Source organism: Pistacia vera, unplaced genomic scaffold, assembly GCF_008641045.1.
Source record: "Pistacia vera cultivar Batoury unplaced genomic scaffold, PisVer_v2 Contig100, whole genome shotgun sequence".
Classification (NCBI taxonomy): Eukaryota; Viridiplantae; Streptophyta; class Magnoliopsida; order Sapindales; family Anacardiaceae; genus Pistacia; species Pistacia vera.
In genome coordinates this window covers 561,422-575,621 of record NW_022195028.1, presented here as the reverse complement: position 1 = coordinate 575,621, position 14,200 = coordinate 561,422, and the positions used below count along the sequence as shown (strand labels likewise).

The 14,200-nt window shown below is 29.6% G+C and overlaps 1 pseudogene; it reads left to right on the top strand.

Annotated features, from left to right (window-relative positions):
- The first annotated feature begins 8,102 nt into the window (after positions 1-8,102).
- LOC116127327 lies at positions 8,103-11,166 on the top strand (annotated as a pseudogene).
- The last annotated feature ends 3,034 nt before the right edge of the window (positions 11,167-14,200 follow it).

The window sequence follows — 14,200 nt, the reverse complement described above, 5'->3', positions numbered from 1 at the left end:
ATTATGACAAAAAAAAGTTTATATTCGTTGAATAGAATAATCAATTTTTCTTGATAGAATCAACAAGGAAACAACGATATCTGATATATATATATATATAACAAAATCAAATAATTAATGTTCAACAAAATAAAAATACCATCATTAATTTACAAAAATACTAAAAATGAGATTCAAATAACAACACTAACTCTCAGTAATAATTAACATGATATTATCTACCAAATCCAAACACACATAAAACTATTCACTATCCAATATCTACACAAAAATTATATAAACCACTAAGACCATAACAACATTATAATTTCCATATACTTACACCAAAAAATCATGATTCCTTACAAAAGAACGAAAACACAACCCACAAATCTATTACAATTACCATCACAAATTGTGCAACAAATCATTGCAAAAGCAATTCAGAATAACAACAACACTCTTCAAGCAATACGATTGATGTAAGTTTTACTAATATCGTCATGTTTCGTTAATCTGTTGATTTCATTGTTTTGTTAGTCATACAAAAAACCATATTTCGACTCCCAACAATTGAAACAGATTATGCAAAATCCCTTGTGTCTTTAGTTCTTAACAATTTTCTAACACATAAAAACCAAAATACATGTTAGAATTGATATTTAACTGAACCATATTTTTTACACTTTTTTATTGTTAACTTGTTGATCATACAGGTAATGATATTATGATTACCAACTGTTGAAACTATTATTTACACTTTTTTTTTTTAGTTGTTAAGGATCTTGTGTTTGGAAAACACTTTTTTATTATTATTATTATTATTGTGGATCTTGTGTTTGAAAACCATTATTTACCTTACAATTTACAGGTGCAAATCTCTAAACGAACAAACAAACGTAAAGGAAGTCGTACATAGAAGAAACATCTTCAAATAACAACACAAACTACCAGCAATAACAACGATGGCTTTCAATTTTGAAGATCCTTGCAGAAGCAGAAAATAAGCATGCTTCACAACTTCTTGGAACACATTTGTTCTTCGTGGAACATGACAGAAATAGAGGATTACAACTACTTATTGCATCTTGCAAACAAAATAACCAGTAAACAATGTATTAAACCGTCGTTGCTCTAACACTATGCACGACAGTAGAGGTGTAAAAATTCTAATGAAATTAGTGAAACTAACCAATCAATTCCATAAAATGAAAAATTAAAGGGAAATGTGCAAGTCCATGATTCCAACTGCAACAATTCTCATTAAAAGAAGAATATTTTGGATTTGTGACAAAGATAATCAAAATCGTTTACATTGGGACAGATTAACGTCGCCAGAAAATATCACATGTCCAAGATGTAACATAGATTACCAAATAGTATGTATGAAATATAATTTTTAGTGAGTTCCTTATATGATTTATTACACATGTAAACATTTAAATGCTTTTTAATTTATTCTGAAAATAGAAATTAAAACTCATTGGATTGTCTACACACGCTTGACAAACATCAATCTAAATATATTATAATGTAAATTAACAAATTCTATAAATAAACATTCCTATCGCACATAAAAAAAACTTCCATTCTATTACCAACCAAATTAAATCCCACGTCAAACGATAACATCCATTTGGAGCATGGTTGTTGAACTTTTTTTACTATCCAACCGATATATTATAATATCATCATGACATTTCTGACTTGAATACTTAACAAAATATTTATTACGTTTACTACTGTTTTGTATCCTCTTATTAAAAAACTTATTAATGTTTTTTCGATCAACGTGTTTACTTATTATTAGACATTTATTCGTTTTCCCAAAACGCCTTTTGTATTCTCAAAAAACAAATAAATAATTTTAAAATTTAAATAAATAATTTACATAATATTAAAGTGATACCAAGAAAAATTCAGAGAAGTCATGACCAGATATTAAGATAAATCATTTTTTTTATCAACCAAATTAAATCCCATGCTGAACAATAACACCCATTTAGAGCACGGTTGTCGAACCATTATTCACTATCCAACCGATATATTATAATATCATCATGACATTTCTAACTTGAATACTTAACAAAATATTTATTACATTTGCTACCATTTCATATCCTCTTATCCAAAAAGTTATTAACTTTTTTTCAATCAACATGTTTACTTATTACTAGACGCTTATTTGTTTTGCCAAAGCACCCTTTGTATTCTCAAAAAACAAATAAATAATTTTAAATTTTAAATAAATAATTTACATAATATTAAAGTGATACGAACACAAATTCAGAGAAGTCATTGACCAGATGTTAAAATAAAATTAATAATTATACCTCTATAATTATTAATATCAATTGTACACAGATGTTATTAAATCACTCATGCAAGTTGAGAAGACTATCTGAATATTATATGGTCTAATCGTACAATCGATATTAATTTTGCAGATATGTCTTTGATATTCGATGTCATATTTTCATGCATATACATTTTTACTGCCTTTTCCAATTTAGTTTTATTATCCTTTCTATTAAACTCGTGCCAATTAGATTTTATTCTTCTTAAACAACCATGTTTATTTATTATAACATCTTTGTTTGTATTCCATCTGTTTCTTTTATATTCCTAATTAAACGAAACAAATCAAAATATGTTCTGATGTGAATCAACAAAATTTTAATTAACAAACTAAGATACTCAATAAAACATAAACAATTAAACAAGACCAATGCCGAACCGTATAAATATTTTATATTAATTGATATATTATCACATCATCACAACATCTCTGACTTGAATATTTAACAAACTATTTATTACCGTTTCCTTTAAACTGTGCCAATAAGATATCATTATTATTAGATCACCATGTTTATTTATTGTTGATCGGTGCATTGTACTATTATGTGATATTTTTGATGTGACATTACTATTAAAAATTGGGATATTAGAATTTGGTTTTAATTATGGGTTAATGTACTTACTTTTTGATTGATGTGATTGATATTTTGATGATATCTTGTATTGTGATATTTGTTGTTCTTAATGTACAGCTTTTGTTAAAATGTTGATCAAATAAATGATATTGTTTATGCAGATATTTATACGATATTAATGGAATTCATAAAAGAAGACATTTATTTTGATGAAACATGATCTGTTTTCCACTGGTTTAAAAAAATTCGTACTAATCAATTGTCTCAAATGCTTAATATACCTATATAGAAATTTACATGAATGCAGACCATTTACATTTAAATATAAGTAATACTTAACATTAAATGATTAATACAACCATCATTAATTTACAAAACTATTAAAAATCAAATTCAGATAACAACACTAACTCTCATTAATAATTAACAGAACATTATCTAAGCAGTTGAAAAACAAAAAATTAAAAAAATAAAAAATTGTTCACTACCCACACGCGAACTATATAAACCACAAATACCGTATCGACAACATAATTTCCATTTACTTGCACCCCAAAAACAGCACCAAAACATCATGATTTGTTACAAAAGAACAAAAGAACAACTCACAGGTCTATTACAATTACCATCAGAAATTCTATAATGAATCATTGTAAAAGCAACCTACAAAGATGACACTGCTTTGCAATCAATACGGTTAACATAAGTTTTACTAAAACCATTGTATTTCATTAATCTATTGATTTCATTATTTTCTTAGTCATACAGAAAATGATATTATACAAAATGGTTAAACATACAACTAATAACAATAAGATAGTGGTTTATTCCGCAGCAGTCTTATAACAACAATGGTTAACCATACAAATGACTCTGCTGAACCATGTGCATCTTTAGTTGTTAATAGTTTTCTAATACACAAAAAAGCAAAATGCGTTTTAAGATCCATATCTAACTGAATCATATTTGGCACACTTATTTATTCTTAATTGCTTAATCATAAGGTAATGGTATTGTGATTCCCAACTATGAATTTTTTTTTTTTTTTTTTTTTTAACTATTACGAATCTTGTGCTTTGAAACCATTACTTACCGTATAATTTACAGGTGCAAATCTCTAAACAAACAAGCAAACATAAAACAAATATTACAAAGAATGGACATTTCGAAACAACAACACAAACTCCCAACAATAGCAACAATGAGACTTTCAATTCAGAAGATACTTGCAGAAGCAGAAAATAAACAAGCTTTGCTACTATTGGGAACATATTTGTTCTTCATCGAACATGACAAATATATGAGATTACAACTACTGATTACAGTTTGCAAAAAATATAACATGCAAGCAATATATCACACTGCCGTTGCTCTGCTTACTGTACATGACAACAGAAGTATACAAATTCTAATGAAATCAGTAAAACTACCTAATCCTTTCTACAAACTGAAATATTGCAGGGAAGAATTCAAGTCCCTGACTCCAATTGCCACAATTCTCATTAAAAGATGAATATTTGGGACTTGCAACAAGGAGAATCAAAATTGTATACACTGGGACATATCAACGTCAACAGAAAATACCACATGTCATATATGTAACATGGATTACCAAATAGTCTGTATGAAATTTAATTTTTAGTAAGTTTCTTATGTAATTTCTTGCACATGTAAGAATTTAAATGCTCTTTCGTTTAATTTGAAAGTAGAAGTTAAAACTCACTCAATTATCTATGATTAATCCAAATATTTAATAACTTATAAAGAAAAATTGATCACAAAATTACAATGATCAGTAAAACGTAAACAATATTTAACAAAAATATTAAACACCAATGATTATGACAATTTCAAATAATTAAACACGTTCGACAAACAACAATCTAAATATTGTTCCTATAACATATAAAAATAAATCTCCATTCCATTATTCATTAGATTAAATTCTACGCCGAACCACAACATATTTTGGAAACCCGCCTGCTGAACCATTATTAACTTTTTATTATGGTTTCCTTTAATGCACTACAAACAGTTTTGCTACCGTTTCGTATCTCATCGCCCAATAAGTTGTCAACACTTTTTCAGTCAACGTGTCTATCTGTTACTAAATGTCTATCAATTTTCTCGGAGTAACTTTTATATTGTGTGATACAATACCTCAAAAATTGATTGGGTTGTCATGTTCTCAACTGCATCCCAAAAACTTTGAATAAACTGTATAGATAGACATGCATTTTCAAAATCAATATGAGGATTATGGATGTGAAGGAACCATTGGAATTTTATATTATGACAAAAATTCTCGCATAAAAGATGAGTTCAAATTTATTCCTTCTGTTTGTTTCCTATTTTTATTTAGATAAAACAAGTCAAGATATATTCTAATGTGAAGTAACAAAATTTTAATTACAAGACTAAAATATTGGATAAAACATAAACAATATTTAATATTTTAATAGATATTTAATAACAATATTAGACAAAACTGTTTATAAAAATGTTAAAAAATTAAACATATTCAACAAACATCAATCTAAATATATTATAATCTTAATTAAAAAAAACTAGAAATAACCATTTCTATTACATATTTAAAAAAACTTTTGTAACATTATGCCGAACTATATGCATGTTTCATAACCATATTGCCAAACCACAATTAAAAAATTAATAAATATATTATGACATCATCATATCATCTTTGACTTTGATACTTGACAAAATACTTATTGTCCTTCCTTTAAAAATGTATCAATAAGATTTTATTATTAGTAAATCACAATGTTTATTTATTATAATATCTCAGCATCTTGCCAAACCATCATTAACTACCTAACTAATATGTTGCACTCTTAACAAAATATTTATTACGGTTTTCTTTAATATTGTATAGATAGTCTACTAACATTTCGTATTACCTTATCCAAATAATTATTAATATTTTTTCGATCGACACGTTTATTTATTACCAGTTGTCTATTCATATTCCACCTCTTTGTATCCTATTCTCCAATAAATATTGCTCTGACATCAATCACCCATTTAACTTTCTTCAGATACTATACACTTTAATTGTTCATTTCTTCTCCACAACTTAATTCGAAAATGGCTGACAAAACATGACAACCAAAAGAATTTGCAATGAATATCAGCAACGACCCCAACAACAATAATTCTCCACCGAGGCAACCAGAAGGTATGAATGTTCCACATCTTTTGTATCCTAAATTACAAAATGCCAATCAAGACGATGATACATATTTGCGGGGATATAAAAAACATTAAAAAAAATTATTTTGATATGTCGATAGATCATCTCATAATTATATTTACACATTCATGTTACCGTTTCCATATATTTATAAAATATGATTGTATATTGTTTCTGCAATTGGTTTAGACATTTTTCAAGGAATGCCGGAATTGAGGGACATTTTCAAAAAAGATGAAACCAATCTGGATGATCTACATACCACTAGAGACAAATTCAGAGAAGTCATTGACCAGATGTTAGAAACATGGAATCTGCTATGAATATTATCTATAAGATAAACAAAAGAGAGTATGCATATGCACTAGAGAAACTGAACAACTATACGAAAAATAAAAAATAAAGTCTACATCATCCAAACTCACTTCACAGTATGATAAACTGATGTAATTATTTCTTTTATAATAAAAGTATTATTCTCTATATTCAACTTTATCTTGATTTTGATGTTACTCATTAATTGATTGAAAATTGTACCTTTAATTGACGCATTGCATTTACTGTTTAATGAATATACTAAAAATTCTCCATCTTGACACATTAGTTTTTATTTAATTCTTCCATCTTCACACATTGGATAAGTATTAATAACAATTATATAAGTACATTACATAAGCATTCCAATAATCTAACCATTTTAAATAAAAACGTATAAAGATGGAAGTTAGTCTCTTCATATTCTGTTTTGTAGTTCTACAATTATTAACACGGAAATTAATTGAGATATCATGTTCTCAATTGTAAAACAGACAAAGCCTTTGAATAAACTATGTAAATAGAAGTTTGTTTTCAAACCTTGGCCAGAGAGAATCCTATACTGTGAGAAAAAAAATTATTAGTCAATGTCAAACCTGAAAATGAACTCAATATAAATTTTAAATTTAAATAATTGATCTTGATAATATTAATTGATATTAATAATTGTAAAAGTACAATTATTAATTTTATCTTAATACAATTCCATACATATATAGAAGTGATATTTACTCTAAAACTTGTATAATTTAACCATTATCATCTTTTAATCTAAATATTTTATTCTGTTAGAATAAATTTTTCTACAACCTATTTTAAAAATATTAAATAAACATATATGCATAATGCGTGAGCCCATGTCCAATTGATATACAATTTTGTACTTTTTGGCGGGTGAAAACCAATTTAGTATTGATGGCCGTTAGTTTGAATTTAACATGACAGGGGTAAATTAGACTTTTAACATTTAATATTTGATTTTAAAAAAAAAAAAAAAAAAAAACCCTCACAGGAGAATTTATTAGTGCGAAACTTAAGTTGGACAGATGGAATAAAAGAAAAAGAAAAAGAAAAGAGTCATGCTAGTTTTACAAAGACACATACAAAAGGGACATACAAAGATAATTTTCATCCTTGATTTTCATAGATTCTCTCTATCTTTTTTTGTTCTTTTTTATTTTTTTCTTTTGGATAATGTCACTTTATAACCCTTTTTATATGGGTCTTTATAAGAATAATATTTAAAATAAAAAAAAAGGGGAAAATACAAACTCTTAACTTCTCTATGAATTGCACCGCGTAAGTTGCTTTAGCTTCGTTATCAACAGGGCCAGTTTCGTCTTTTTACGCGATTCACTGACCTCTGTTAGCTTAAGGGATTAAATCCAGAGCAAATAATATCTAACAATTTGGTTGGTTGGTTGCAGTTAGATTTGCTGACTTCTCAATTCTCAGTTCTCTCCATCATTCTCTGTAAAGTGTAAACAAGCTCAAGGGTTTAGGGCTTATCAGAAACGGAGCAGGAACGCCAAGTATGAATCATTGAAACAAACCCAGCTGCTCCATTCACTTCACTTCATTCCTCTTCCTTCAATTTCATTTTTCTTTTTTTCATTCTCAAAAAGACGTTGTTTTCAATCCGATACGATCGCCAAATAATGTTGCCAAGATGTAGCGGAGCACTCTGCTCACTAAAACACATAACACATAGAAACCATATTCATGGTTCTGCTGCAGCTGTGGCTCCAGCTCCTACTCCCACCAAACAACCGGTATTCTAATTTACAGCTTTTCCATCTGTGTGTAGTTTAGATTTATATGTGATTTTTTTTATTATCAGGTAAATCTGGATAAATTGTTTTGGTCTAAGCCTTGTTCCTTGGCTTTGCCCCTGGATTCCCCCCACAGAATTGAGGAGCCACACTATGAGGGCATTAAGCGTTTTATTCTCCAGCTCATGTTGTTTTATAGTAAACACTAAACAAAGCAAGTCTATTCGAGACGCAAATTTGATATATGGGCGAGTCGTTTTGCAGGTTGATAAACCTGCCATATATGGTCAGTTCTTTCTCGTTTTAGTTTTCATGGTTCTATTGATTCTTTACTCTAGAATCTATAAACTTTACTAGAGATCATATCAATAGTATAGCTTTCTGTAGTAAATAGATTATAATATAGGAACCGTGGGAATGGTAATACCAGTAGAAATGATCATTGATTCTGAAAGTTGTTACCTTCTTCAAATTTGATACAATGGACACATGCTATGCTGTAAAGTAAATTTGTGAAGATACAAAAATAATCTGTGTCAATTTAGGTAGTGACGTTTGATACATGCTATTTGAGTTATTTTATTGTGTCTCCACATTCATATAGTGGTAATAAATCAAACCATTGTCTTTCTTGTGCAGTATTTAACTTGGAGAAAACCTTTAGAATGACATTCGCGTTGCTTGTACTTCACATGTGGTTTGTTCTGCGTTGCAAAAGAAGAGGGTAAGGAAGGCGTTGAGCTTGGTCAATATCTGTATGAGATCTACAATCATGACGTAGAGCTGAGAGTATCCAAAGCTGGGGTCTGTGCTCATTTTTCTTATATGAACCCCAATTAATTTGGGGCTCTATCTCATATATACTTTGTTGCATCTATGACCTTTATTCTCTTCCTAGTTATTATTATTTTTTTTTTCATCCGTTGTAACTGGAAAAATTATCAGTCTTAAAGAGATGCCTAAATCCCTGATCAGTTCATAGCTGATCTAGGAGAATATTGAAGGCCAATCAAATTATCTTGAACATATGTCTGATTTCTCTTTTTTGGGATATGTTTGAAAATTATATAAATTCATTAAGATATAATCGAAATTCTTATGTTGTTTGCTGAAAAATGTTCAGCATCAATAAGTTCTCAAAAGATAAGACCATAGATAATCAGTTCTTATGTGTGCCCTATTTGTGTGCTGTTATAGTTCACAACTGGACCCCAAAACTTATTTTAGGTTTCCATCTCTTATCTCATCCATCAGTGTGCTGGCAATGTTTTGACTACAGGCGTAGCTAGCTATGAAGCAGTTTAATATCAAAAGAGCATGTGCAATGCTTCATCATCATTAGCTTTCTATAATACTACAAATGCATTGTAATTGTCTACTTTTGCAACTATTGCTTACAAATTTTTGTAATTCAGGTTAACTTACTGTTGTCAAAATGGATGAAGTAGTCGGAGAAAATATTCTATGGAAATATTGTTGCTTATGATGCTGCCATGCTTCCAGAGGCTAAACAGGATGAACTACAAAATGTAAGATGGAGGTAAACCATTTTATAAAAGTCAGTCTTGGCATTGCATTTGACATGAAGGGGACTGTCAGTGCTCATAGCTTAATATTTCATTGTCATGGGAGAAATATTTGTGGGTAGATTTTTTGTGATTACTAACTCTCTAATTTATTGTAGTCTGGTGTTTATAATTTAGGCAGTGACTTGGGTAATAGCCAGGGGTCCTTGGGTGAGGTAGGCACTTATGCCTGGGCAAAGTTTTTTTTTTGGATATTTACCTTTTTAACAATGATATGCACTGGAGTTTTTTGTGCTGCAGGAATATCTTTTCTGATGATGGTACTTCAAAGCCAGATGATGCTGCATTATGGGCAGTTCAGGCATGTATTCAACTTTCCTTTTGTCACTGTGTTTGTCATCCTTGCTGGATGCAAGGTCTCCATTCATTTTACTGATGTGATAGATATAACAGATAAAATAATGAATCTCCTGGCTAGGATTTAAATAAATGTCATTTTTGGAATATAATACATCAATCCTCCATTACAAAGAGATAAATGTTTCTTTCCAGCAATGAAGGAAAGTTCGTCATGGTCACTGCTATATGATCAGGTGTAGTGAACTATCAGTTCACTCATAGAGCTGTTGTTTCTTTCCGTATTAAACAGCATACTTTGTCAATCATTGTGGTACCAATTCCCATACAAAAGGGGTTACTGAAAATGCCATCTTTCTATCTTTCTGTGTGTGGATCAACTTCTATCTGCAAATTATTCCACCTTCTCTGTGATAATTCTAAGATTTTATTTGGCCTTTTCTCTCCTAAAGCCATATAATTACTGTATCTTTTTCATCTCTGCAGGATATGACAAGGTATGTCCGTCGGGAAGTCAGTTGCCTGTCTTTAACTGGTAAGTCAACATTCCTCTTTTCTCTGATAGGATAATTTTTTTGTTGTGCAGTTAATTAAGTGTGTTGCCCAGCTATATTTAATTGATAAAATACACTCACCCTCTTGCATTTCAGTAACCTGTAAATGGTTGTTCTTATAGTTTTCTGGTGGGCACTAGTAATTTTCAATATTTAATTTGCTACTATCTGAACTGCTGAAAAAGTTGTCCTTGGTATATTTATTTGACAAATTTGAGAGTTCATGGGCAGGCAAAGAAGCAATCTTTTCTGGGAATTTCATGTTCACCCCATTAGAGATTAAAGGATCTGGTCCATTGAGAAAGTAAAATGGCTAAGAATCCATTAATGCATAATGGAGATCATGTTGAAAGCATTCTCGCAGAAGGAGAAAGGGATTGTAGTCTCTTCTGTTAATTTATCATTGTAAAGTGGGTGCATTGTCATCTGAAGCGACTACTTCGTTATAAGCTTACATTCAAGTGGTTCTGCGATAAAGTGATCAAGTTGATGATTTGTTCAAAGTTGTTGATTGCTTAACTATATTACAATTGAATTCGATTTTTATTTTTTTGGGTGAAAAGCCCCGATGAGAAATATACAACACTTGAATTCTATAATAAGGTGGAAGAATGGTGCATTTAGTAATGTTAGTTATTTCAAATTATAGCAGTTAACTGAAACAATGTCCAATACTCTGTTTCATTTTTTTTTTCTTTTTGTACTCATTTTGGAGAACATTATGGTCGTTGGTTCTTCTTAGATTAAATACTTGGCAGCGAGAGTGGCTAAATAGTGTAATCATGCAACATTTGATGAATCTTCGTGGGCAAAATTGGTGGTTGTCTTAATTCTCAGAGTGGATACTGTGCTTGCATATAAATATATGCCTAGTTAGTAAATACGGGTACGGCAAAAAAAGGATACGGGAATTTTACGAGTATAATACGGCAAACAGTAAAAAATACGTTTATAAAAATTCGGCCATAAAATTCGGATACGGGAAAAATACGGTACGAGTATATACGGGTATAATACGGTGCATTGTCAATAATACGGTTTGAAAAATACGGCAATATCAATCTTAGTTTTAATACTTTTATGGATTACTTGACTAAAATCAATATAGTATTTTAAATGTAAAGTATTCAATTAACCAATAACACAAATATATAATATATAACTGATATTTAAATTATAGTCTCCAAACTCAAACACAATATTTAGTCATGATTCTTTACTAATTTAAAACTTGATAAGTTTGATATTAAATGCAACCAATTTTAACTTTCTATTAATCCATTAAATTATTTAAATCAAAAACTAAAATTTTGTCTCACAAATCTATATAAAAGATTAGTGTTACAATAGTCTAACTATTATTTTATACCTATAATATATGACAGTTTTTTTTTTTTTTCATAATAAATTATTATTTTAATTTCATTAATCCAATCTAATTTATTAGATAGTATGGAAATAATTTAAAATATGAAATGTGTTTTGACTCAATATCATAATTAAGCAAATTACTATTTAATTCAAGAAAATTATTCATCACAAAATGAATACAAAGAGGTAGGTGAACTCTAGGTATTACTTTTGAGTTTAATATGTAAAGGTGTCAGGTGTGGGGGAATGGGCGGGAAAGTGGATGTCTTTGGGCAGGTTAGTTTTTTTAGTTCCCCCCTTTTAAAACGACGTTGTTTCAATTATTATTATTATTTTTTTAAAATTCGCGAATAATTTGTGAATTATTCGCGAATTATACGGATACTCTAATAATTCGCGAATAATTCGACAATCTTTTATAAAATACGTAAATACGCGTTTTATACGCGTATTTACTAACTATATGTATAGGTGATGCATTTTGTGCATTTTTCTTGCGAGTAAACGACTTTTACCACCCAAGGTTTGCCTTAATTACACTTTTCCACCCAAAACATTTCAAAATACTATTTTCCACCTAAAGTTTATTTTCCGTTAATATCCAAAATCGATTCTGGTCGATTTTTGGGTGAAAGTGTCATTAAGGCAAACCTTGGGTAGGAAATATCATATACTCTTTCTTGCCTAAAGTTGTGAGTAATGCTAATACTATGGTCCAATAAAATTAAGGTTGTGATGTATTTACAATATGAACGAGTCAGGTTTTACCATTCCACCATTTGACACCGTAATAACTAGTAAAATATACTTATGTGTTGTATTGGCTGAATTATATAAACATATTAAAATCAGCTAACTAATAATATCATTTTAATTAATAACATGATTTCGATTTATTATTCCTAACCAAAAAAGTTTCTTACAACTATTTGAAGTTAAATAATTAAAAGAAAATTTTCTATTTAGTAATTAATTTTCAACACCATGAAAGGAAATATTTAGAAAATTGGAATGATAAATGTAAAAATTCTAAATGTTATAAAAAATAGTATAATACTTAACACGCAGATATTCAGAAAAAGCACACAGATGGTACAGGGCGGTAACTGTCCTCAAATGAGCAACGAACAATGAGTATCTCCATCAGTCTTCATTTTTCTCAAACTTCTAACTTATTTGAATTGCCAATTCCACTTTCCAATCTTAAAGTAAGATAATTTCTCCTTCTCTCCCTTACCATTTTGTGTACTGTTTTAATTTCAACTCCATTAATTTCCATGCAACATTTATCTTTCTAACACCAAATTTTCTTGCAGAGTAAGAGTCGAACCAGAACAACTGTAACTCTACCTTCTCAAACCACCCAGAAATCAAATGCAGCCTCGAGAACCAGAATTCCTTNGAAAGAAAAAGAAAAAGCCTGAAATCCGTATATGTATGAACAAAAAGTACAAATCATATTATGTGCAAATCTATATATATGCACACACAAAAAAACATAATACCTCTGAAAAGCAATAATCATACTTAAGATCCACAGTTGTCACTAGCTCCATATCTAGTACCTCAAAAAACCATTTCCTCCCCACCAAACTAACTTATAATGACCTTGCAAACTTTCTATCCCACTTTATGCATGCATCATATCTAACACAAGAAAAACAATAGAATATTGAATGAATTTTACAAGAAAAAATTGTACAAATATATATAAAAAAAACTTAGATTTACGTTTCATTCATTCTCGACATTATCATCATCGTTATAGTTTCAAGCATAGTTAGGATTGTAAACTTCCAATGACGGTTAATGTAACAACTCGCCCCATTGTCAAGATTTTTCAACTTTGGACACACAATCTTTCAAAGTTTTACCTTCTAGCCTTGCAGCCCAAAACCCGTCTTGACAACTTAGGAGCTTGCAAGCTATTTGACTAGCCTTCATCTTTCTTTCCCTAGCAATACTGGATCTTACATTCACACCCTTTTTGGACCCAACATCCTCACTGGCCATCCTAGGGTTAGGATTAAAATGTTCTGCATATCCTCAGTGATGGATCATCCACAAATTTTCGATTGGGATCAATTTTGATACCATTTGTAATGGTTTGACCTACTTTCAAGATATTGTCCACTTTTAAGGCATAATCTTTCAGGTTTTGTCTTCGGCATTTGTA